We start from the raw sequence: 23,229 nt of genomic DNA, 5'->3' as shown, positions 1-23,229 counted from the left end.
GAGCCAATGAGGATGTGCTCCGGCGGTCGCGGTACGCACCGCCGCGGGCGTGACCGCCATTTTCTACATGATTAATCACTCGAGACCTGATCTTCCACAGGAGAGGACCTATACTGCAAGTGCTGCTGTGACCTCGGTCTGGAAGTGACAATGGCTGCTGCGACTGGGGAAAGGGCCCCTGCCTTCACCTCTGAAGAGTTGGAGAAACTTGTGGATGGGGTCCTCCCCCAGTATGCGTTACTCTACGGTCCTCCAGACCAACAGGTAAGTACACTGGGTGCACATTGAATGGGCTATGCCTGTGTGGAGTGGGGTGGATGTAAGTTGGTGGGGTGGGGAGCGAATGAGGAGTGCAACGCACAACAGATGAGAGCATGTGCCACATGGCAAAGTTGGGGAGGGGGGGGCATTCACATCTAACATGCAGAAAAATGATGGAATTTCATTTCCCACCCTGTACATGTCAACTAGGTCAGCGCCCATCAGAAAGTCGACATTTGGCGTGCCATCGCCAAGGAAGTCCGGGCCCTGGGGGTCCACATCAGACGGGGCACCCACTGCCGCAAGAGGTGGGAGGACATCCGCCGCGGAACCAGGAAGACCGCTGAGTCACTGCTGGGGATGGCCTCCCAACCTAGGAGGGGTGCCAGTCGTACCCTGACCCCCCTGATGTCCCGGATCCTGGCGGTGGCCTACCCTGATTTGGATGGGCACTTGAGGACATCACAGCAGACACAAGGGGGTGAGTATCAGCACATTCTGCTATCTTTATGCGCAGTGGAGGCGTCTGGGTGGGGGAGGAGGGTTGTGGGTGACATTAGGCCAGGGCGCTTTCTGTAGTGTAGCCCTCTCCTTTAGGCATGGCCCTGTGCCCCTGCACCCCACCTCTGTAGGGTGACAAGTACAGCTATCCATGGTCCTGCATCACCCATGTGCGCGTTTGTTGTCCCTATACCCGTTGGCATAGTCAGAAGTACTGAGTAGTGTACCCCGATTGCGCGGCTTAGTGCATGAGGCTCATGTGTCTGTCCTCTCCGCCAACGGTGTTGACAATGCATGCACTCAACCTGTTTTTATTTCTCCCCCCACCCTTTTACTTTATCTTCTTGTGCATGTGTGCATTAGCATCATCAGGCGGAGAAGATTTGGCATCGGAGCACGAGGGAGCTGCAAGTCACAAGGCCCCGGTGGGCCGTGGTACAGACACCGAGGGCACCAGTGATACGGAGGGCGAGGGGAGCACCACAACGGGGACCGGTGGTGACACCAGCGACACCGACACGTCCTCGGATGGGAGCTCCCTAGCGGTGGCGGACACATCCGGGCCCCCCGCCTCTACAGGTACAACCGCCACCCAGCGCACCAGCCCCGCCCTCCCAGCAGCCCCTCAGCCTACGATCCGTGACCGCTCGCCCAAGAAGGCGGGCGTCTCCTTCACCCCAGGCACCTCAGCCCCTGCCCCTGTCACCCCTGCTGCCCTCAGTGAGGAGGTCATTGACCTCCTTCAGACCATCATTGTTGGGCAGACTACCCTTTTGAATGCCATCCAGGGGGTAGAAAGGGAGGTGCATCGGAGCAATGCCTACCTGGAGGGCATTCATTCGGGTCAGGCTGCCCATCAACGATCGTTCAATGCTCTGGCCTCAGCACTGACGGCAGCCATTGTCCCTGTTTCCAGCCTCCCTCTTCTAACTGCCTCCACCCTGTCTCTGTCTCCTGTTCCTCAGCCTATCCCATCCACACCATCAGACCAGCCTGCACACACCTCAACACCCAAGGGCAGCTCATCCAGACACAAGCACCACAGATCCCACAAACACTCACCCAAGCAACATCCAGATGCAGACATACCAACAGTCACTACCACCTCTGTGTCCCCCTCCTCCTCGTCTCCCTCCTCCCTCCCTGTGACATCTACACTCACACCTGCATGCACACCACCATCAGCCAGTGCTTCCATCACCACCACACCCTCCACTACAGTCCGCACACGTGCAGTCACCACCCCCACTGCCATTTACACGTCCCCCGTGTCCTCTCCCACTGTGTCTGTCACCCCCTCTTCCAAGACACACAAACGCAGGCAGCCACCCACCCAACAGCCATCCACTTCACGACAGCCTACGTCACAATCACCTGCACCCAAAGACAGCACACCTGACTCTCCTACAACCACATCCTCTTCCTCCACTCCCATCACCACTACTCCCACCCTTTACCTTGGTCCTAAAAAAGTTTACCTCTCCAATCTTAACCTCTTTCCCTCCCCTGACTCACCCCCTCCATCTGCTAAGAGTCCCAAGAGCACCTCAGCCACCACCAGCCCAGCTTCGAGTGTCACTGTGGTGCATGGGTTCTGGAGTCCACCCTTTGGCAGCAGTGACACTTCTATCAGCAGCAAGGGGACAGCCACCCCCCCCCCCACAGGCAAGAGGACCCGGAAAGTCAAGGGCCGCCGTGAGAGGACTGACACGGCTGCCCCCAAGGACCAAAGTTCGGCCACTTCACCTGACACAACATCCAGGGGAGGCAAGGGCCAGAGAGCGTCTTCTAAGGAGAGAAGTCAGCCAGCAGGAGCGTGGAGCAGGAGGGCCCCACAAGCCCTATCCCGGCTGTAAGGGAGGACACCAAAGGGCCCAGGACTCCGTCACCGAAGGGTCCTGCAACTGCACGGTCGGAGGGCGACTGAGCAGGGAGTCCAGGCCAGGTCTGGCTCCCTTGAATTACTGGACAAGCACCGCTGAACAGGGCCCCGCCGTGCAGAAGAGCACCGCTGAACAGGGCCCCGCCGTGCAGAAGAGCACTGCTGAACAGGGCCCCGCCGTGCAGAAGAGCACCGCTGAACAGGGCCCCGCCGTCTCAAGCACTGCTCCGTTGGGCCCTTCCTGTCAAGCACCGCTCCGCTGGGCCCCGCCGTCTCAAGCACCGCTCCACTGGGCCCCGCCATCTCAAGCACCGCTCCGCTGGGCCCTTCCTGTCAAGCACCGCTCCGCTGGGCCCTTCCTGTCAAGCACAGCTCTGCTGGGCCCCGCCGTCTCAAGCACCGCTCCGCTGGGCCCTTCCTGTCAAGCACCGCTCCGCTGGGCCCCGCAGTCTCAAGCACCGCTCCGCTGGGCCCCGCCGTCTCAAGCACCGCTCCGCTGGGCCCCGCCGTCAAGCACCGCTCCGCTGGGCCCTTCCTGTCAAGCACCACTGGCACAATGACAGTGCCGGATCTGTGTCGAGCTACTGTTCACGGTTCACTGTGCCCACCATGCCTCCTCCTTGACCAGTGGAGACTGATATCCACCTGATGGACTGTGGCTTTGCACTCCCCAGGATGGCACAGTGGGCAACCCACCCACTGTAGAGACTTGAGAGACTGTGGCTTTGCACTCCCCAGGATGGCACAGTGGGCAATCCACCCACTGTAGAGACATTGAGAGACTGTGGCTTTGCACTCCCCAGGATGGCACAGTGGGCAACCCACCCACTGTAGAGACATTGAGAGACTGTGGCTTTGCACTCCCCAGGATGGCACAGTGGGCAAGCCACCCACTGTAGAGACTTGAGAGACTGTGGCTTTGCACTCCCCAGGAAGGAACAATGGGCATGGTGGCCCCTTCGTGGATCGGGCGTCGTGGACTCATGTGGCTGTGGTGCCCCCCCCTTCCCTTCCCCCTGAGGTGCCTGTAGTTTTGTCAGCAGATGCCCCTGCAGTGTTCTCTCCAAAGGACTCAGGTCTCCTGTGTGGGCTTTGCCCTTGTGTTGATACACTTTGGCCCACGGACACTTAGAATGTCATTAAATGTGCAGGACTAATTGCCTCGGTTTCTCGATTGAAGAAAATATTTATTTTATTTTTTAAATATTTTTATTGCTATTTGACCATGACTTATCAGAGGCTATTTTTTACATAAATTTTGATTCACAATTTAATTATGTCTTTGCATTTTTCACGGGGGTTTGGGTGGTGTCACTGTGACTTGTTGCTCTGCATTGGTGTGTACATAGTTTGGGGGGGGTGGGGGTCGCATATGTGTGTGCCGTAAGCTTTCCTCCTCCCCCCTCCCCTGTGTCGTAGGTGCAGTACTCACCGTTGTCGTCTGCGCCGGAGTTCGTACTCGTGGTAGATGAGCAGGTAGACGAGAGCAGGTAGGATGTTTAATTCGGGTTCCATGCTGCCCTCCGTCCTCGTGGAGTGCGTAGAGGTGAGCGTTTTCCCGTTCGTAGTCTGTTTCCGCCGTGTTTTTATCGGCGGTGCTCCCGCCCCGGAAAAGGTGGCGGATTGGTGAGTTGTGATAGGGTGGGCGGTACATTGTCTGCCGCCTGTCTGTTGGCGGTGACCGCCGCGCTGTTTGTTTGTACCGCCGTGGCGGTCGGAGTGTTAATGTGGCGGTCTCTGTTGGCGGTTCCCGCCAGGGTCAGAAATCCATTTTTTGGACCGCCGGCCTGTTGGCGGGTTGGCCGGCGCTTTATCACCGACCGCCAGGGTTAGAATCACCCCCATAGTTTCCAACAAGCCTTTCTAGTTCAGAAACATCAGGTTATGTGCTCCCATTTTCCTCTCCTCTCCAGTTCTCTTAACTACCACTTTTTAGGACCTCTAATACTCATGAATATAATATAATCAAACCCACTGCCAGTACATATGGACATAAGTAGCTGCACTATAATAAATAAACTCTTGGCTCTCAACTTCCTCACAAAGCCAGTCACTGTCATTCTAACCTCATCTCTCATGTTTCTCTAAAGTGCTAACCCCTTTAATCCAGTCAGTCATTTAGTATATGAAGCTGTCTTTCTTGACCTTCACCACCTCCAACTAATGAAATCAATAGCTCCATCCTTCATCTTTAATGATTCCTGCCTCTCACGTTTCTGAAGTGGTCCCTTTAAGTCTGTAGTTGTACCACACTGGCCACAAATGCTTACCACCAATCCCTCTGCTCCACTTAAATACTTCTTAAGGTCTAAATGTCGTTTTTTATATTCATTAAGTGAATATGTTTTGGTGGGTTCACGTTTAACCTGCTCAGTTCTTAACGTCCCTTTTACAACTTATTACTGTTTGGTTTTCAGTAATTACCCTACATACGACCTTCAGGTGTATTCCAACTTTCGCATCTCCGCCCACCACAGAAGCCTTCCCTCACTTTTGAATTTAGGTATTACCGAGCAGCATTCTTGTTTTCATAGAGTGTATAGCCATGGGGGACGGATTTCATTACTATATAACGTAATTGCCATTTTCTTTATTTGATTATGATGACAAGGTGTAGAAAAGTACCATCTTGCCTGGCATGTTACCCCAATTTTCACTGTATGTATGTTTGTTTTTGCCTATGTGTCACTGGGTTCCTGCCAGGCAGGACCCCAGTGCTCATAATGTATGCCCTGTATGTGTTCCCTGTGTAGTGCCTAACTGTATCACTGAGGCTCTGCTAACCAGAACCTCAGTGTTTATGCTCTCTCTGCTTTCTAAAATTGTCACTGCAGGCTAGTGACTAATTTTACCAATTCTCATTGGCATACTGGAACACCCTTGTAATTCCCTTGTACATGGTACCTAGGTACCTAGGATATTGGGGTTCCAGGAGATCCCTATGGGCTGCAGCATTTCTTTTGCCACCCATAGGGAGCGCAGACAATTCTTACACAGGACTGCCACTGCAGCCTGAGTGAAATAACATCCACGTTATTTCACAGCCATTTTCACTGCACATAAGTAACTTATAAGTCACCTATATGTCTAACCCTCACTTGGTGAAGGTTAGGTGCCAGGTTACTTAGTGTGTGGGCACCCTGGCACTAGCCAAGGTGCCCCCACATTGTTCAGGGCAAATTCTCCGTACTTTGTGAGTGCGGGGACACCATTACACGCGTGCACTACATATATGTCACTACCTATATGTAGCGTCACAATGGTAACTCCGAACATGGCCATGAAACATGTCTATGATCATGGAACTGTCACCCCAATACCACTATGGTATTGGGGGTGACAATTCCATGCATCCCCGGGTCTCTAGCACAGAACCCAGGTGCTGCCAAACTGCCTTTCCGCGGTTTCCACTGCAGCTGCTGCTGCTGCCAACCCCTCAGACAGGTTTCTGCCCCCCTGGGGTCTGGGTAGCCTGGTCCCAGGAAGGCAGAACAAAGGATTTCCTCTGAGAGAGGGTGTTACACCCTCTCCCTTTGGAAATAAGTGTGAAGGGCTGGGGAGGAGTAGCCTCCCCCAGCCTCTGGAAATGCTTTGATGGGCACAGATGGTGCCGATCTCTGCATAAGCCAGTCTACACCGGTTCAGGGCATCCCCTAGCCCGGCTCTGGACAAAGGAAAGGGGAGTGACACTCCTCAGATCAGTACCTCTGAGGGGAGGTGCCCAGAGCTCCTCCAGTGTGTCCCAGACCTCTGCCATCTTGGATTCAGAGGTGTTGGGGCACAATGGACTGCTCTAAGTGGCCAGTGCCAGCCGGTGACGTCAGAGACCTCTCCTGATAGGTGCTCACCTCTTTCAGTAGCCAAACCTCCTTTCTCAGTAGTCAAACCTCCTTTTCTGGCTATTTAGGGTCTCTCATCTGGGCTATTCCTCAGATAACGAATGCAAGAGCTCACCGGAGTTCCTCTGTACTTCCCTCTTCGACTTCCGCCAAGGATCGACCGCTGACTGCTCCAGGACGCCTGCAAAACAAAGTAGCAAGAAGACTACCAGCAACATTATAGCGCCTCATCCTGCCGGCTTTCTCGACTGTTTCCTGGTGGTGCATGCTCTGGGGGTCGCCTGCCTGCACCCTGCACTGGAAGCCAAGAAGAAATCTCCCGTGGGTCGACAGAATCTTCCCCCTGCCAATGCAGGCACCAAACCTCTGCATCACTGGTCCTCTGGGTCCCCACTCATCCTGACGAGTGCGGTCCCAGGAACCCAGGAGCTGGGTCCAAGTGTCTCCTACAGTCCATTGGCCCTTCTGTCCAAATTTGGTGGAGGTAAGTCTGTGCCTCCCCGAGCCAGACAGCAAACCTGTGTACTGCGTGAATTGCAGCTGCTCCGGCATCTCTGCACTTTTCCAGGACTTCCTTTCTGCACAGCCTAGCCTGAGTCCCCAGCACTCCATCCTGCATTGCCCAACTCGCAGAGTTGGACTCCGACGTCGTGGGATCCTCCTCTGTGACTGAGTCGACCGCTGTCCTCAGATCTTCTAAGTGCCTGTTCCGGTACTTCTGCGGGTGCTGCCTGCTTCTGCGGGGGGATCTCTGAGTTGCTGAGCGCCCCCTCTGTCTCCTCCTCCAAGGAGCGACATCCTGGTCCTTAGCAGCACCCAAAATCCTCAACCACAATTCTTGCAGCTAGCAAGGCTTGTTTGCAGTATTTCTGAGTGGAAACACTTCTGCAACCTCCAGCACGCCGTAGGACATCTTCTCACCAAAGGGGAATTTCCTGGCACCTTCCGTTGTAGCAGAATCTTTGGCTTCTTCCACCCGGAGGCAGCCCTTTTGCACCTTCATCCGGGGTTTTGTGGGCTCCTGCCCCTCCTGGACACTTGCGTGACTCTTATACTTGGTCCTCTTCCTTTACAGGTCCTCAGGTCCAGGAATCCGTGTTCAGTGTTTTGCTGGTGCTTGTGGTTCTTGCAGGATCCACTACCATGACTATTTTGTCTTTCTGGGGTAGTAGGGTAAATTTACTCCTACTTTTCAGGGTCTTGGGCTGGGGTATCTTGGACACCCTTAGTGTTTTCTTACAGTCCCAGTGGTCCTCTACAATCTCCCATAGGTCTGGGGTCCATTTGTGATTCGCATTCCACTTATGGAGTATATGGTTTGTATTGCCCCTAGACCTATGTCTACCTATTGCATCCTATTGTGATTCTACATTGTTTGCTCTACTTTTTAACTGTTACTTACCTGTTTTGGGTTTGTGTACATATAATTTGTGTATATTACTTACCTCCTAAGTGAGGGTATCCTCTGAGATACTTCTGGCATATTGTCACTAAAATAAAGTACCTTTATTTTTAGTAACTGAGTATTGTGTTTTCTTATGATATTGTGCTATATGATATAAGTGGTATAGTAGGAGCTTTGCATGTCTCCTAGTTCAGCCTAAGCTGCCTTGCCATAGCTACCTCTAATAGCCTAAGCTGCTAGAAACACCTCTATTCTACTTATAAAAGATAACTAAACCTGGCACAAGGTTTAAGTACCACAAGGTACCCACTATAAGCCAGGCCAGCCTACTACATTGGTGGTGCAGCAGTGGGATAAGTACTTGTAACTGCTTTACCACTTTCTCATTTGGTGCTTTTCATAAGAAAATCATATACCAAATAGTTCAGTATATGTACATTGAACCAAAACAGTTTACTTTTCTGCTCTAAAACATTTTACTAAGTTTCTGAAAAGTTCTGCATTCTTTTAAAAGTTTTCCAAAAGTTTTTATCTGTGCTTTCTACAGTTCTAAAACTTTTTCTCTCACTGTCCTTAAACCTTTTCTACCATGTCTTCAGTACAGCCCACTCCCAAAATTGTTCAAGCAACTTATGAGAGTTTAAACTATAAAAGTTTGAGCGGTCTCTGCCTGGATAGAGGTTTAAGCATAGGTAAGAATCCAACTAAAGACTTTCTCTTTAACTTGCACTTACAGGATGACCAGAACCAGTCTGGCCCATCTCAGGAGAGAGAGGGGAAAAAGGGGAAGCTTCCCAGTCAGACTCAGAGGAGTTCCCTGAAGATGCTGGGGAGGGTTCTTACAAAGTCCTGCCCTCTAGCAGACCTCCTAGTGACACTGGTAGTGGGAGAGGTTCACACATTAGTAGGGCACCTTTCCCTTCTAAAGGCCAGGTTACTAGGATCCAGCCAGTTAGGGACAGGTCTCTTTCTGCAAATTCCCAAATCTCCTCTATGTCCAAACATTCCCAAGCCTCCCACCTTGAGGATAACTTAATGGAAAGGGAAATCAGAAAGCTGAGGTTGGAAGAGACCAGACTGAAGCTTAAACAGCAGAAGCTGGCCTTAGACAGGGAATCCCTAGACATAGAGAGGGAAAGACAGAGAATGGGGTTAGGTCCCCATGGTGGCAGCAGCAGTATTGCTGATAGCAATCCTGTTAGAGAGCAAGATTCCAGGAATCTGCATAAGATAGTACCCCCTTACAAGGAGGGGGATGGCATTAATAAGTGGTTTGCTGCACTGAGAGGGCCTGTATGGTTCAGTTGGACCCTCAAAGGCAGTGGGCTGCTATCTTGTGGCTATCTTTCACTGGAAAAGGTAGGGATAGGCTCCATACTGTCAGAGAAAGTGATGCCAATAATTACAAAGTTTTGAAGGATGCACTCTTGGAAGCATTTGGCTTAATCACTAAACAATACAGGATTAAGTTCAGAGACACAAGAAAAGAGTCCTCTCAAGACTGGACAGACTTTGTATACTGTTCAGTGAAGACCTTGTGGGTTGGTTGCATGACAGTAAGGTGACTGACTATGAGAGCCTGTATAATCTTATCCTCAGAGAGCATATTCCTAACAATTGTTGTCTGATTTGTTGCACCAGTACTTGGTAGACTCAGATCTGACCTCTCCCCAAGAATTAGGAAAGAAGGCAGACAAATGGGTCAGAACAAGAGTGAACAGAAAAGTTCATACAGGGGGTGACAAGGATGGCAAGAAGAAAGATGGTAAGTCTTCTGACAAGGGTGTGGACCAAAGTAAACATTCTGAGCCATCAGGCCCACAAACATCCTCTGGGGGTGGTGGGTCCAAATCCTCTTCAAACAATCAGAAATAGACATGGTGTTATTTATGTAAAGTAAAAGGCCATTGGGCAAGTGATTCCACTTGTCCAAAGAAAAACACCAAACCTCCCACCACCACAATCCCAACTGCAACCTATAGTGTCCCTAGTAATAGCAGTGGTGGTGGGAAATCTACTACAAATAGCCAATCCAAGGGTGAAGCTGGGCTCACTACTGGTAATGTAGTTGGGCTTGGTCTTGTTAGGGAGACCACAGAGGCGGTTTTAGTCTCTGATGGTGGCATCGACTTTGGCACCTTGGTTGCTTGTCCCCTTAATATGGATAAGTACAAGCATCTACCCCTAATCAATGGTGTAGAGGTTGAGGCCTACAGGGACAAAGGAGCCAGTGTAACTATGGTGATAGAACAACTGGTCAACCCTGATCAACACCTACTTGGTAAGAAGTACTAAAGTGACTGATGCTCATACCAACACTCTTAGGCACTCCACGGCTGTTGTGAATCTCAACTTGTGGGGTGGGGGGGTTACTGGTCCAAAGAAAGGTGTGGTAGCCACTGAATTACCAGTAGATTGCTTCCTGGGCAATGATTTGGAGACATCAGCTTGGGCAGAAGTGGAGTTGGAGGCTCATGCAGCAATGCTGCGCATTCCTGTGCATATATTTGCTTTGACAAGGGCTCAGGCCAAAAAGGACAGGGAAACTTGGATCCTGGAACAATGGACCAAGTGCTCCCAAAAACTAGCGGTAGAAAGGGTAAATCCCTGCCCACTATCCCTCCCTCAACAGATGATTTCCCTTTTGAGGAAGAGGAATCCTCTCCCTGTGCAGAACCTACACCAGAGGAGCTGGCAGCAGACACTGTGAGCTTTTGGGAGCAGGGGGGCCTGCCAGGGAAGGGTCGAGTGTGGCACAGCAACTCTGTCCCACATTAGAGGGTTTGAGACAGCAAGCTGTCAAACAGCAGACTGGGGATGTCAGTGATAGCCATAGGGAGTATTGGGAAGATAACCTCTTGTACACAGAGTCAAGGGACCCTAAACCTGGAGATGCCAGGAGATTGGCCATTCCCTTGCAGTATAGAGAGTTTCTTCTTACCCTGGCACATGATATTCCTTTGGCTGGGCATTTGGGCCAGACGAAAACTTGGGAAAGACTTGTCCCCTTGTTTCACTGGCCTCATATGTCAGAGGACACAAAAGAGTTTTGTCACTCTTGTGTGGCCTACCGAGCCAGTGGCAAGACTGGTGGCACTCCAAAGGCCCTCTTAATTCCAACTCCAGTGGTTGGGGTGCCCTTTGAAAGGGTAGGGGTTGACATAGTTGGCCCCCTTGACCCTCCAACAGCTCCAGGCAATAGATTTGTCCTTGTGGTAGTGGACCATGCCACTAGGTATCCTGAAGAGCCACCCCATTAAGGACCACTACAGCTCCTGCAGTGGCAAAGGCCCTCCTGGGAATCTTTTCCATGGTGGGTTTTCCTAAGGAAGTGGTGTCAGACAGAGGTAGTAACTTCATGTCTGCATACGTAAAAGCAATGTGGAAGGAGTGTGGTGTAGCTTACAAGTTCACAACTCCTTATCATCCACAAACAAATGGTCTGGTTGAGAGGTTTAATAAAACTCTCAAAGGTATGATAATGGGACTCCCTGAAAAACTCAGAAGGAGATGGGATGTCATGTTACCTTGCCTCCTTTTTGCTTACAGGGAGGTACCCCAAAAAGGAGTGGGCTTCAGCCCCTTTGAACTCCTCTTTGGGCATCCTGTAAGAGGTCCTCTTGCTCTTGTGAAGGAGGGTTGGGAACAACCTTTAAAAGCTCCTAAACAGGATATAGTGGACTATGTACTTGGCCTAAGATCCAGAATGGCTGAGTATATGAAAAAGGCCAGTAAAAACCTTCATGCCAGCCAGGAGCTGCAAAAGCAATGGCATGACCAGAAGGCTGTCCTCACTCAGTACCACCCAGGACAGAAGGTGTGGGTATTGGAGCCTGTGGCCCCAAGATCACTCCAGGACAAATGGAGTGGACCCCATCTAATTGTTGAAAAGAAGGGTGGGGTTACCTATTTGGTAGACCTGGGCACTGCCAGGAGTCCCCTTAGGGTGATTTATGTCAACCCCCTAAAACCCTACTATGACAGGGCTGATCTCACTCTCCTCATGGCAACAGGTGAGGGCCAGGAAGAAGATAGTCCCTGATCTCCCTGATCTCTTCTCCACCACTGAAACGGATGGATTAGTGAAGGGAGTAGTCTTAGCAGATTGTCTTACTGCAGAAAAGAAAGTCAACTGTGCCAATCTCCTAAGTCAGTTTTCTGAACTCTTTTCACTTGTACCAGGTACAGCTTCCTGGTGTGAACATACAATTGATACTGGAGACAGCCTGCCTGTCAAAAGTAAAATGTATAGGCAGCCTGACCATGTCAGGGACGGCATTAAACAAGAGGAACAGAAAATGATGGACTTAGGGGTGATTGAGCCTTCAGAAAGTCCCTGGGCTAGCCCAGTGGCGCTTGTACCAAAACCTCACACCAAAGATGGAAAGAGAGAGATGAGGTTTTGTGTAGATTATAGAGGGCTCAATCAAGTAACCAAGACAGATGCTCCCCCTATACCCAAGGCAGATGAGCTTATAGATACATTGGCTTCTGGCAAGTATCTAAGCACTTTTGATCTAACTGCAGGGTATTGGCAGATTAGGTTATCAGAAGATGCTAAACCCAAGACTCCATTTTCTACCATTGGAGGGCACTACCAATTCAGAGTAATGCCCTTTAGTTTGAAAAATGCACCTGCCACTTTTCAGATGTTGGTGAACACAGTCCTGCAAGGGTTGGAAGCTTTCAGGGCAGCATATCTAGATGATACTGCTGTCTTTAACTCAAACTGGGATGACCACCTGGTCCACCTATGGAAAGTTTTGGAGGCCCTACAAAAGGCAGGTGTCACTATCAAGGCCTCAAAGTGCCAGATAGGGCAGGGGAAAGTGGTTTATCTGGGCCACCTGGTAGGTGGAGAACAGATTGCACCACTACAGGGGAAAATCAAAACTATCATCGATTGTGTTCCCCATACAACTCAAACCCAGGTGAGAGCCTTTTTAGGCCTCACAGGGTACTATAGGAGATTCATAAAGAATTATGGCTCCATTGAAGCCCTTCTTAATGATCTCACTAGCAAGAAGATGACTAAGGAGCTATTGTGGACAACTAGCTGTCAAAAAGCTTTTGAGGAGCTCAAACAGGCCATGTGCTCTGCACCTGTCCTAAAAAGCCCATGTTACTCCACGAAATTCATTGTACAAACTGATGCATCTGAATTAGGGGTTGGGGCAGTACTATCACAACTGAATTCTGAGGGCCAGGATCAACCAGTTGCTTTTATCAGCAGAAGGTTGACCCCTAGAGAAAAGTGTTGGTCTGCCATAGAGAGGGAGGGCTTTGCTGTGGTCTGGGCACTGAAAAAGTTGAGACCATACTTGTTTGGTACTCACTTTATTGTTCAGACAGACCACAAACCTCAACTTTGGCTAAAACAAATGAAAGGTGAAAACCCTAAATTGTTGAGGTGGTCCATATCTCTACAGGGAATAGACTATACAGTGGAACATAGACCTGGGAGTACCCACTCCGATGGACTCTCCAGATATTTCCACCTCATCTGTGCAAGGTTAGCCTTATTGTCCTTCATTTGGGGGGGGGGGGAGGATTGTGTAGGAAAGTACCATCTTGCCTGGCATTGTTACCCCTATTTTCACTGTATGTGTGTTTGTTTTTGCCTATGTGTCACTGGGATCCTGCTCAATAATGTATGCCCTGTATGTGTTCCCTGTGTAGCGCCTAACTGTATCACTGAGGCTCTGCTAACCAGAACTCAGTGTTTATGCTCTCTCTGCTTTCTAAAACTGTCACTGCAGGCTACTGACTAATTTTACCAATTCCCATTGGCACACTGGCACACCCTTATAATTCCCTTGTATATGGTACCTAAGTACCCAGGTGTAAGGAAATGGCTCCCTGTTGCAGTTACCCTCCACTTTTTGTCTGATACTGATGCTGACTTGACTGGGAAGTGTGCTAGGACCCTACTAACCAGGCCCCAACACCAGTGTTCTTTCACCTAAAATGTACCATTGTTTCCACAATTGGCACACCCCTGGCACGCAGATAAATCCCTTGTAAAAAGTACCAGTGGTACCAAGGGCCCTGTGACCAGGGACGGTCCCTAAGGAGTGCAGCATATGTTGTGCCACCCTAAAGGACGCCTCACCTAACACATGCACACTGCCATTGCAGATTGTGTGTGTTGGGGGGGAGAAAAAGGCAAAGTCGACATGGCATCCCCCTCAGGATGCAATGCACACAAAATACTGCCTGTGGCATAGGTAAGTCACCACTCTAGCAGGCCTTACAGCCCTAAGGCAGGGTGCACTGTTCCACAGGTGAGGGCATATCTGCATTATCAATATGACCCTACTGTGTCTAAGTCTAGTCTTAGATATTGTAAGCACAGTTGTGGCCATATTAAGTATATGGTCTGGTAATTTGTCAAAAATGAACTCCACAGCTCCATAATGGCTACACTGAATACTGGGAAGTTTGGTATCAAACTTTTAAGAATAATAAACCCACACTCATTCCAGTGTTGGATTTATTAGAAAATGCACACATCTTAGAGATGTCCCCTGTATTTTACCCAATTGTTCAGTGCAGGACTGACTGGTCTGTGCCAGCCTGCTGCTGAGAGACGAATTTCTGACCCTATGTGGTGAGGGCCTTTGTGCTCTCTGAGGACAGAAACAAAAGCCGGCTCTGGGTGGAGGTGCTTCACACCTCCCCCCTGCAGGAACTGTAACACCTAGCAGTGAGCATCAAAAGCTCAGGCTTCGTGTTACAATGCCCCAGGGCACTCCAGCTAGTGGAGATGTCCGCCCCCTGGACACAGCCCCCACTTCTGGCGGCAAGTCCAGGGGAGATAATGAGAAAAACAAGGAGGAGTCACCCACCATTCAGGACAGCCCCTAAGGTGTCCTGAGCTGAGGTGACCCCTGCCTTTAGAAATCCTCCATCTTGATTTTGGAGGATTCCCCCAATAGGAATAGGGATGTGCCCCCCTCCGCCTCAGGGAGAAGGCACAAAGAGGGTGTAGCCACCCTCAAGGACAGTAGCCATTGGCTACTGCCCTCCCCGACCTAAACACACCCCTAAATTCAGTATTTAGGGGTTCCCCAGAACCTAGGAAACTAGATTCCTGCAGCCTGAAGAAGAAGAAGGACTGCTGACCTGAAGCCCTGCAGTGAAGACGGAGACAACAACTGATTTGGCCCCAGCCCCACGCCTGCCTCCCTACTTTGAAGAAAACTGCAGCAGCAACGCATCCAACAGGGTCCAGCAACCTCTGAAGCCTCAGAGGACTACCCTGCATCTAAAGGACCAAGAAGCTCCTGAGAACAGCGGCCCTGTTCAAGAAACTGTAACACTTCTAAACAAAGAAGCAACTTTTAAAGACCACACGTTTCCCGCTGGAAGCATGAGACTTTCCACTCTGCACCCGACGCCCCTGGCTCGACCTGCGGAAAATTAACTCTACAGGGAGGACTCCCCGCATACTGCGAGCCCATGAGTAGCCAGAGTTGACCCTCCTGAGCCCCCACAGCGACGCCTGCAGAGGAAATCCAGATGCTCCCCCTGACCGCGACTGCCTGCTTCAAGGAACCCGATGCCTGGAAAACATACTGCACCCGTAGCCCCCAGGACCCGAAGGAACCGAACTCCAGTGCAGGAGCGACCCCCAGACGTCCCTCTTCCTAGCCCAGGTGGTGGCTACCCCGAGGAGCACCCCCTTTGCCTGCCTGCATCGCTGAAGAGACCCCCGGGTCTCCCCATTGAAACCTATTGAGAACCCGACGCCTCTTTGCACTCTGCACCCGGCCGCCCCCGTGCCGATGAGGGTGTACTTTCTGTGCCTGCTTGTGTCCCCCCGTGCCCTACAAAACCCCCCTGGTCTGCCCTCCGAATTCGCGGGTACTTACCTGCTGGCAGACTGGAACCGAGGCACCCCTTTTTCCATTGAAGCCTATGTGTTTTGGGCACCACTTTGACCTCTGCACCTGACCGGCCCTGAGTTGCTGGTGTGGTAACTTTGGGGTTGCCTTGAACCCCCAACGGTGGGCTACCTTGGACCCAACTTTGAAGCCTGTAAATGCTTTACTTACCTGTGAACTTAACCAATACTTACCTCCCCCAGGAACTGTTGATTTTTTCACTATGTCCATTTTTAAAATAGCTTATTGCCATTTTTGCCAAAACTGTACATGCTATTGTGATGATTCAAAGTTCCTAAGATACCTGAGTGACATACCTTTCATTTAAAGTGTTGTTTGTAAATCTTGAACCTGTGGTTCTTAAAATAAACTAAGAAAATATATTTTTCTATATAAAAACCTATTGGCCTGGAACTGTCTTTGAGTGTGTGTTCCTCATTTATTGCCTGTGTGTGTACAACAAATGCTTAACACTACCCTCTGATAAGCCTACTGCTCGACCACACTACCACAAAATAGTGCATTAGAATTATCTCTTTTTGCCACTATATTACCTCTAAGGAGAACACTTGGACTCTGTGCATGCTATTTCTTACCTTGAAATAGTACATACAGAGCCAACTTCCTACATTGGTGGATCAGCGGTGGGGTACAAGACTTTGCATTTGCTGGACTACTCAGCCAATACCTGATCACACGACTAAATTCCAAAAATTGTCATTTGAAACTGATTTTTGAAATTTGAGCTATTTTTCTAAATTTTCAAAAGTCCACTAGGGCCTTGTGTTAGTCCCTGTTAGCATTTCTTTTAGAGTTTACAAGTTTTTGTAAAAATTTTGGATTAAGTTCTAGAAGTTGTTTTTAGATTCTTAAAAAGTAATCCCAACTTTTAGAGAAATAATGTCTAGCACAGATGAGATGGTGGTGGAACTCAACCTCACCCCTTACCTGCATCTAAGGATGTCAGACTTAAGGTCTCTCTGTAAGCTAAAAAAGATAAAAACTGGGTCCAACCCTACCAAAGTACAGCTCCAGGAGCTTTTGGCAGAGTTCAAAAGGGACCACCCCTCTGAGGATAATCCTTCAGATGGGGAAATTAGTGAACAGGAGGATGACTTCCCCTCTCCTGTCCTAAATAGGGAGAACAGGGTCCCTCAAACCCTGACTTCTCAAATCCTAGTCAGAGAAACTGGTTCTTCCCTAGGGGAGTCCAGTACCTCTGAAAACATTGAGGGCAGCCTCAATGAAGATGACCTCCTGTTAGCCAGGATGGCCAAAAGATTGGCTTTGGAGAAACAGCTCCAAGCCATAGAAAGGGAAAGAAAAGAGATGGGTTTGGCTCCCATCAATGGTGGCAGCAACATAAATAGGGTCAGAGAGAATACTGACATCCTACAAATCCCCAAAGGGACTGTAACAAAATATGAAGATGGTGATGATATCACCAAATGGTTCAAAGCTTTTGAGAGGGCTTGTGTAACCAGAAAAGTAAACAGATCTCACTGGGGAGCTCTCCTTTGGGAAATGTTCACTGGTAAAGATGCAGAATCCTATGACCTCATGAAGGCTACCCTGATTGAGGGCTTTGGATTCTCCACTGAGGAGTACAGGATTAGGTTCAGAGGGGCTCAAAAATCATCAAGCCAGACCTGGGTTGATTTTGTAGACTACTCAGTGAAAACATTGGATGGTTGGGTAACTGGAAATGAAGTGCATGACTATGTTGGGCTTTATAACTTGTTTATGAAAGAATACATTTTAAGTAACTGCTTCAATGAAAAGTTGCATCAGTATCTGGTAGACCTAGGTCCAAATTCTCCCAAAGAGTTGGGAAAGAAGGCAGACTACTGGGTCAAGACTAGGGTAAACACAACTTCCACTGGGGTGACCAAAAGAAAGGGGTTACAAAGCCTCCCCAGGAGAAAGTGGGTGACACTAGAAATAAAGAAAAAAGTCCTCTGTAGGCCGCCAAAAACCAGACCAGGTGGGTGGGCCCCAAGACACAACCCAAAACAAAGGTGGGTACCAGGGTAAGAACTGGGATGCCACTAAGGCATGGTGCCAAAACTGTAGACAGACAGGGCACCACACCAAGGACACTACTTGTCCCAAAAACAAACCCCCTAGCAAAATCCCAGGGGTGACCAGTGTAGCCATTGGGGATGACTCCTCAGATGAGGAGGTCTTCATAGCCTTCAACTGGAACAAGGGCCCAACAGGTGAGTTGGAGATTCCAGAGGGAAGTAGACACTTCCACCACCTACTGGTGAATGGAATCCCAGCCACTGCCCTGAGAGACACTTGTGCCAGTCACACAATTATGCATGACAGGCTGGTGTTCTCCAACCAGTACATCCCAGGTAAGACTGCCAGAGTAAGAGTTAGCCCAGACAGGGTCACTGATAGGCCTGTGGCTTTTGTGCCCATAGAAGTAGGTGGGACTTTTAGCTGGAGAAGGGTGGTAGTCAGTACAGACCTCCCCCTTGATTGTCTCCTTGGAAATGACTACCCAGAGGTTAGTCAGAGCCCAAGAGAGGAACTGGAGGTGCTACCCCTGTAGTAACTGCAACTAGGCCCCAAAAGAAAAAGAAAGGAAAACAGAGTAGTAAAGGTGGACAACCTTTAGCCACGGTTCCAGCAAGCCAAGGAGATTCTGCTCCAGTAGGGGAGAACTCCAAAAATGGTACTGGTAAAGTCCAACCTGACCCACAAGAAGTCCTGGCTAGTCAGGCAACTGTTAAACCTGAGTGGGTGGCTCCTCAGTTAACAGAAGAAAGAGTGGAAGAAGGGTGTTTACTACAGGATGTAGTAATCCCCCACTCTTACACAGCAGACAGGTACCCTGAACCCAAAGAAGCCTGTAACTTAGCTCGTTCCCTTGCAGGTGAAGAGCTAAAGGTGTGGTTCTGGGCACCTACCGCTGTCAGTGGCCTCTGCTGGGTGTTAGCCTTTATGGCTGCACTATCCTTGGCATGGTGGTCTGACCCCATGCCAAATAGCAAGTTAGGCCCCCTGACCCTGTTGGTCATGGTGGGGTTACTCCAGCTCTGGGTAACCTCTTTGGGTAAGCTAGGGGTGACTCTGGCTAAAATAAGATTAGCAGAGGTGGATACCTCTAATCCCAAAATAAAGAGAATGGGTGAAGACATTAAAAGCACAGACAAGAGGCAATTCAGACTAGGTCCTATCACTGTGGAAGTGGGTCAGTTCCCCAGAGGGAATGACCTGAACAGGAGGATGTAAGGCAGAGTAGGCCCTGCAATAAACCAGCCTATTCCCTCTACTCTTCCTCGCCTGACAGACTAGGAAGACTCTCCCAGCTTTGGCTGAGTCTCCTGGCCTGTGGGAGGGCTTTTATAAGGAAATGGCTCCCTGTTGCAGTTACCCCCCACTTTTTGCCTGATACTGATTGTAGAAAGTTGGCTCTGTATGTACTATTTCAAAGTGAGCAATAGCATGCACAGAGTCCAAGGGTTCCCCTTAGAGGTAAGATAGTGGCAAAAAGAGATAATTCTAATGCTCTATTTTGTGGTAGTGTGTGTAGGAGGCTGGACTGGCTTGTAGTGAGTACCAAGGGGTACTTGCACCTTGCACCAGGCCCAGTTATCCCTTATTAGTGTATAGGGTGTCTAGCAGCATAGGCTGATAGATAATGGTAGCTTAGCAGAGCAGCTTAGGCTGAACTAGGAGATGAGTGAAGCTCCTACAGTACCACTTAGGGGGTCATTCTAACCCTGGCGGTAAAAACCGCCAGGGCGAATGACCGCGGTAGCACCGCCAACAGGCTGGCGGTGCACCGCTGGGCATTCTGACCGCGGCGGTTCAGCCGCGGCCAGAAACGGAAAGTCGGACGTGTACCGCAGACTTTCCGCTGCCCTTGAGAATCCTCCATGGCGGCGCATGGGGATTCTGACACCCCCTACCGCCATCCTGACCCGCCAGGAACAGGATGGCGGTAGGGGGTGCCGCGGGGCCCCTGGGGGCCCCTGCAGTGCCCATGCCAATGGCATGGGCACTGCAGGGGCCCCCGTAAGAGGGCCCCAAAAAGAATTTCAGTGTCTGCCTAGAAGACACTGAAATTCGCACTCCAGCAACTCCGCCGGCTCCATTCGGAGCCGGCTTCATCGTTGCTGGGTCTTTCCCGCTGTGCTGGCGGGCGGCCTTTTGGCGGTCGCCCGCCAGCACAGCGGGAAAGCCAGAATGGCCGCCGCGGTCTTGTGACCGCGGTGCGGTCATTTGGCGGTAACCGCATGGCGGGCGGCGACCGCCGCCCGCCGCAGTTAGAATCACCGCCTTAGTGTCATATGCACAATATCATAAGAAAACACAATACACAGTTATACTAAAAATAAAGGTACTTTATTTTTATGACAATATGCCAAAGTATCTCAGAGTGTACCCTCAGTGAGAGGATAGGAAATATACACAAGATATATGTACACAATACCAAAAATATGCAGTATAGTCTTAGAAAACAGTGCAAACAATGTATAGTTACAATAGGATGCAATGGGGACACATAGGGATAGGGGCAACACAAACCATATACTCCAAAAGTGGAATGCGAACCACGAATGGACCCCAAACCTATGTGACCTTGTAGAGGGTCGCTGGGACTATTAGAAAATAGTGAGGGTTAGAAAAATAGCCCACCCCAAGACCCTGAAAAGTGAGTGCAAAGTGCACTAAAGTTCCCCGAAGGACAAAGAAGTCGTGCTAGGGGAATACTGCAGGAAAGACACAAACCAGCAATGCAACAACGATGGATTTCCAGTCGAGGGTACCTGTGGAACAAGGGGACCAAGTCCAAAAGTCACAAGCAAGTCGGAGATGGGCAGATGCCCAGGAAATGCCAGCTGTGGGTGCAAAGAAGCTTCTACTGGATAGAAGAAGCTAAGGTTTCTGCAGGAACGACAAGGGCTAGAGACTTCCCCTTTGGAGGGCGGATCCCTCACGCCGTGGAGAGTCGTGCAGAAGTGTTTTCCCGCCGAAAGACCGCCAACAAGCCTTGCTAGCTGCAAATCGTGCGGTTAGTGTTTTTGGACGCTGCTGTGGCCCAGGAGGGACCAGGATGTCGCAAATTGCGCCAGGAGACAGAGGGGACGTCGAGCAAGACAAGGAGCCCTCTCAGCAGCAGGTAGCACCCGGAGAAGTGCCAGAAACAGGCACTATGAGGATGCGTGAAACGGTGCTCACCCGAAGTTGCACAAAAGAGTCCCACGTCGCCGGAGACCAACTTAGAAAGTCGTGCAATGCAGGTTAGAGTGCCGTGGACCCAGGCTTGGCTGTGCACAAAGGATTTCAGCCGGAAGTGCACAGGGGCCGGAGTAGCTGCAAAAGTCGCGGTTCCCAGCAATGCAGTCTGGCGTGGGGAGGCAAGGACTTACCTCCACCAAACTTGGACTGAAGAGTCACTGGACTGTGGGGGTCACTTGGACACAGTTGCTGGATTCGAGGGACCTCGCTCGTCGTGCTGAGAGGAGACCCAAGGGACCGGTGATGCAGTTCTTTGGTGCCTGCGGTTGCAGGGGGACGATTCCGTCGACCCACGGGAGATTTCTTCGGAGCTTCTAGTGCAGAGAGGAGGCAGACTACCCCCACAGCATGCACCACCAGGAAAACAGTCGAGAAGGCGGCAGGATCAGCGTTACAGAGTTGCAGTAGTCGTCTTAGCTACTTTGTTGCAGTTTTGCAGGCTTCCAGCGCGGTCAGCAGTCGATTCCTTGGCAGAAGGTGAAGAGAGAGATGCAGAGGAACTCGGATGAGCTCTTGCATTCGTTATCTAAAGTTTCCCCAGAGACAGAGACCCTAAATAGCCAGAAAAGAGGGTTTGGCTACCTAGGAGAGAGGATAGGCTAGCAACACCTGAAGGAGCCTATCAGAAGGAGTCTCTGACGTCACCTGGTGGCACTGGCCACTCAGAGCAGTCCAGTGTGCCAGCAGCACCTCTGTTTCCAAGATGGCAGAGGTCTGGAGCACACTGGAGGAGCTCTGGACACCTCCCAGGGGAGGTGCAGGCCAGGGGAGTGGTCACTCCCCTTTCCTTTGTCCAGTTTCGCGCCAGAGCAGGGCTAAGGGGTCCCTGAACCGGTGTAGACTGGCTTATGCAGAATTGGGCACATCTGTGCCCATGAAAGCATTTCCAGAGGCTGGGGGAGGCTACTCCTCCTCTGCCTTCACACCATTTTCCAAAGGGAGAGGGTGTAACACCCTCTCTCAGAGGAAGTCCTTTGTTCTGCCATCCTGGGACAAGCCTGGCTTGACCCCAGGAGGGCAGAAACCTGTCTGAGGGGTTGGCAGCAGCAGCAGCTGCAGTGAAACCCCAGGAAAGGCAGTTTGGCAGTACCAGGGTCTGTGCTACAGACCACTGGGATCATGGGATTGTGCCAACTATGCCAGGATGGCATAGAGGGGGCAATTCCATGATCATAGACATGTTACATGGCCATATTCGGAGTTACCATTGTGAAGCTAGATATAGGTAGTGACCTATATGTAGTGCACGCGTGTAATGGTGTCCCCGCACTCACAAAGTCCGGGGAATTGGCCCTGAACAATGTGGGGGCACCTTGGCTAGTGCCAGGGTGCCCTCACACTAAGTAACTTTGCACCTAACGTTTACCAGGTAAAGGTTAGACATATAGGTGACTTATAAGTTACTTAAGTGCAGTGTAAAATGGCTGTGAAATAACGTGGACGTTATTTCACTCAGGCTGCAGTGGCAGGCCTGTGTAAGAATTGTCAGAGCTCCCTATGGGTGGCAAAAGAAATGCTGCAGCCCATAGGGATCTCCTGGAACCCCAATACCCTGGGTACCTCAGTACCATATACTAGGGAATTATAAGGGTGTTCCAGTAGCCAATGTAAATTGGTAAAATTGGTCACTAGCCTGTTAGTGACAATTTTGTACAGAGAGAGCATAACCACTGAGGTTCTGGTTAGCAGAGCCTCAGTGAGACAGTTAGGCACCACACAGGGAACACATACATATAGGCCACAAACTTATGAGCACTGAGGTCCTGACTAGCAGGGTCCCAGTGACACATAACAAACATACTGAAAACATAGGGTTTTCACTATGAGCACTGGGTCCTGGCTAGTAGGATCCCAGTGAGACAGTAAAAACACCCTGACATACACTCACAAACAGCCCAAAGTGGGGGTAACAAGGCTAGAAAGAGGCTACTTTCTCACAGTGTGGTCGAGCAGTAGGCTTATCAGAGGGTAGTGTTAAGCATTTGTTGTACATACACACAGGCAATAAATGAGGAACACACACTCAAAGACAATTCCAGGCCAATAGGTTTTTGTATGGAAAAATATATTTTCTTAGTTTATTTTAAGAACCACAGGTTCAAGATTTAGAATCAATACTTCAAATGAAAGGTACTTCACTTAGGTATCATAGGAACTTTGAATCAGCAAAATAGCATTTACAGTTTTGGCAAAAATGGC

Source organism: Pleurodeles waltl, chromosome 7, assembly GCF_031143425.1.
Source record: "Pleurodeles waltl isolate 20211129_DDA chromosome 7, aPleWal1.hap1.20221129, whole genome shotgun sequence".
NCBI classification, from domain to species: Eukaryota; Metazoa; Chordata; class Amphibia; order Caudata; family Salamandridae; genus Pleurodeles; species Pleurodeles waltl.
This window is presented reverse-complemented; position numbering follows the sequence as displayed.